The sequence below is a fragment of the Pinus tabuliformis genome, chromosome 6 (assembly GCF_031772625.1).
Source record: "Pinus tabuliformis cultivar Carrire ecotype Pingquan chromosome 6, CPIR1, whole genome shotgun sequence".
NCBI lineage: Eukaryota > Viridiplantae > Streptophyta > Pinopsida > Pinales > Pinaceae > Pinus > Pinus tabuliformis.
In genome coordinates this window covers 479,368,278-479,372,897 of record NC_142292.1, presented here as the reverse complement: position 1 = coordinate 479,372,897, position 4,620 = coordinate 479,368,278, and positions in this window count along the sequence as shown.

Sequence of the window (4,620 nt, the reverse complement as noted above, 5' to 3'; positions counted from 1 at the left end):
GAACCATCTGGCTTCACTTACGTCTACTTGGACCAACATTTTCACCCTTTGGATCAATATATAAAATTACATAAATATAAAAACATGTGAACAAATGTATTCATACATGTATGCAATATAGACATGTATAATTTACCAAAATGATGTTGACCACCTGGAGAATGTTGACCACCCTCAGATTGATGACCACCAGGAAAATGTTGACCATCGTCACGCGACAACACTGTGAGCGAAGCATCTAAAAAAATAGAAAATCAATTTTCAATATTTATGTGTACATACATATGATTCTACTTATTTATCATTTATATATATATATATATATACCATGATGTGAATGATGGACCTCCCCGATTCATTTGATATTCTCTTTGATCCACGACCTCAACCTCCCGCTCTAGTAGATGCATGAGACTCTATTGATGTTCGCCTCGAAGAATCATGTGGCAAATTCTCATCCATGATATGGATATCTATAGATATATAGACATGCATGATATTTAAAAAGTTACCTCATGGATTTACAATTCTTTTTAAAAATGTTATTTAAAAAATTCAAGAATTCAGAAAATTGTTGTAACCCTTGAAGTTACAACATGCATTTAAAAATATTGAAATTTCTATTTAAAAATATTAAAAATTCAGAAAATTGAGATAACCCTTGAAGTTACCTCATGTATTTAATTGATTTAACCCTTGAAATTGCATCATGCATTTTAATATCTTAAAATTTCTATTTAAAAATATTGAAAGAATTTAGAAAATTAATGTAAAAATTCGAAGCTCTTCATTTAAAATATATTCAAGACTAAATGTTGAAGCATGCACATTTTGAAAATTAAATACAAAATTTTCTAAAACATGGCAAGTTAATCAATTTGTGCTTACATAGTGGGGGTACACTTGGTATAGAATTGAAAAAAAACACATGGTCATTAAAAATGACACATTGATAACTAAAAAACACACACATATCAAATATATGTTACAATGTACACCAATAAATATTTATGGAGAACTTCTTAACAGTGATTCATCTTTCACACACAAATATTGAATTGGCATTTTCCCATACAATAGATCACTAGACATCTTATTAACATTTGCACAATGTCTTATGCTAAATGATTGAAATTGACTGACAATATTTTTTGCTTCTCCATGCAATTGTTTTAACCTCTCCTTTTTAACTTGGTACACGCCTTTCATCTGGTTGCACACAAGTTCAGAATTGGTGAAGACTACAATTCCATTGGATCCATACTCCCTAGTTTTTCCTAAGCCTTCTATCAATGCAATATAATATGCTTCATTGTTTGTTGTTCTTTCAGGTACATTCCTTTTCCTTTGGAGGAATGTTTTCATCACAATATTTCATAGCACATAGGTAATCATTGCTTGCCCTGGATTGCGATAACAAGAAACTTCTATGCATAATGTCCATTTTTCAACCATGTTTAATGGATTTTTCTATCCTTGTAAGAAAACAAATCCAATAAAACGAATTTAATATATTTATACAGGTATTGTTAGGTTGTGCAAAAGATTATTGTTTAGAAAAATCTGTCGGAAGACTAGGTAACAAGAAAGGTTGTTTTTACTTGGTTGGATGGTTGGAGAGTTGCAAGAAAAAAACAACTAGAGATCTCTAATTCAACTCAACTACAAATCTCTAATTCATTTGACTTAGCTTCAACTCAACTAAAGTTTTTAAGTATTTACTAAATTAATTTTATGTTCATTCCGCAAATACAAATATTTCTAATTCAACTTAGCTTCAAATCGTCCAAATTTGAAATTATTCCTTAAGTTATTTTTATTTTCATTCTTGAAAATTTAACACTTATTCATGCCTAGTTTGAATGTATTTCTTAATTTATTTTTATTTTCATTCTTATAAATTTAACACTTATTCATGCCTTGTTCTAAAATTTGTTTATTAAATCTATAATAGATGTTTATTTATATGCCATGCATGGGTCTATTTATATTCTTCTTTAAAAATTATAGTTAAAAAAAGAAAAAAAGAAAATTAAAATTGATAGACCCAGTTTTATTCTAGTATAATATTTATATATATATGATCGCCTTCTTAAAATTAAAACACTAACATTAAAATTAAAACACCAAAAATATATGACAAAGTAATTGCAACACTCTAATTAGTGTCAATCTCATGCACCCAACAAAATAGAAATGAAACATATGTACATCTCAAAAAGAAACTACTACTCGAAAAGAGCAAGTACAAGAACCTTCAATTGAGTGTACTCTACCTCATCTTAGGAAGCTAATATACCCATGTTCCAAGAAAATAAGGAAGCAAAGTGAATTACACATAATTAAAAAGGAAACATAAATGAACATATAACGACAGAAACAAGGAAAGTATGTTACCAAGAAGCATCAAAGTTGTTCCACGAGATAAATCAAGGTAGAACAAGTCAATCCAATAACATTAAAATTAAGACACCAAAAATAGATGAGAAAGAAATGCCAACACTCTAATTAGCAACCCAATAACATTAAAATTAAAACACCAAAAAACGATTGCAATGAAATGCCAACACTATAATTATCTTCAATCTCATGCACCCAACAAAATAAAAATGAAACAGATGTATCTAAAAAATAAACTACTACTTGAAAAGAGCAAGTACAAGAACCATCAATTAAGTCTATTCTGCCTATTTTATGAAACCAATAGGACCCATGTTCCAAGTGAATAGGGAAGCTTTAAGTGAATTACACATAATGAAAAAGGAAACATAAATGAACACATAACAACAAAAGAAAGGAAAGTATGTTACCAAGAAGCATCAAGGAATTGTTCTAAGAGATAAATCAAGGTAGAACAAGTCAACCCAATAACATTTAAATTAAAACACAAAAAATAGATGATAAAGCAATGCCAACACTCTCTCTATCTAGCAAGTAACATTAATATTAAAACACCAAAAAAAAAATAACAAACAAATTCCAACACTCTTTCTATCCAGCAAGTATGGCAGTTTTTTATGGCCATAGATTTGGTTGTGTGGTGTCATGGAATACAGTGGAAAAAAATGTATATATGATGAGAGCCTTGTTTTAATATGTGGTCAAGTTTATTTCAAATTATAATGTTGCTCACAATGCCTACAAATTTAATATTTTGGAAGAAAAAAAAAGTGCACGATATGATACGATTATTCTTGTTGGAGTTGAATATGATAGTGGAAACTCTAGAAATTAAGCCGCAAATTATTATAGCCAACAATCACAATGAAAATAAATACAGAGACCATAGTCGCACAAGTCCAAATATTAATGGAAGCATGGTCTTTAAAATGCTTTGCTTGTGCCTCTTTATGCTGGTGAAATGGTTGATTTCATCCCAAAATTTAGCTTAAGCAAAAAATGGCAATATCTTTAAAGGAAGTTGGTGGAACATCCCAACATTATGAGGATCAGTTGGCAATCAGAGTAAATCAAATCCCAGATATTTTGGTACAACTCAGAGTACAACATCCCTAGATTTCAGCAAAGGTATATGTGGCAATAAAATCCCAAATGTTATGGAACAAATCCAGATATCAAAGAGAAATTGTAGATTTTAAGGATATTATATACATTGGAATTCGAATCAAATGGAGAATACAATGCATAATTAGCAACGTTTAAAAAAAAACAGCGCTTCCTGGCAATAGAGACTCGAATATTCTCAAATCCAAATAGATTAACTAATGACACCTCCAGCAACACTTGGCAGCTAGAATATTTTCCCAATACTCAGCAACTTGACACATATAGCAACCATTTTATTTTTTGTTTTGTTTAATTTGATTTTTTGTGGTGCAGGTAAATTCTCGATGTGAACAAAGACAATTCCTCTAGCCTGAGAGAGCGGGTCTAGCCACAAACAAACAATATATGGAAAACTTCCTTAAGCTACAATCAAATAAGAGGCCCTACCTCTTAGTACGCTATTTCGCTTGGTGATGATTTTGCTTCCTTACTACAACTATCTTTCGTTTCGTTCCTTCGAATACATGAAACAAGTAAAACAAACAACAACAACAAACATGATAGCATACAAATTTCATTCAACCTACTTAAATGGTCAAGGAATATTAAGCCATTAAATGTAAGATAACACTCAATGTAGGAAATCAATCAATAGCTGTATTCATATAAGTTCAGAAAGAGGATTACAACCAATGCCTTGACATTGTTGGTCTCCTCCGATGCATCCGTGTTCCCACACCTCTGCTAGAATCTCATGGATAGCCCCAACAATGTAAGTTCTAAGGCTTCTTCCCTTTAGTCTCAAACCAAACCAAACACATTATTCTCCCTCCACAAACATAAACTAGAAGGCTACAAGCTATGGTATCTTGCTAGTTATTCAAGCTCCAAAAATACTAAGACTCAAACTAGTTTAGCTTGTAAAAGGAGGAGTTTATTAGCTTGGATGGAGGGGATATGGTTCCTCTTATCATGGGAGAGGCCTTATCTCTTGTGTTTGTTCCATATTAATAGGGAAAAGGAGCCAAACTGACTTCCTCGGCTCCATCAGCCAACCATTTACCAGACTTACGTTACAAAGCTTCTAGACCCGAAGCTTGGACTCCATATTTA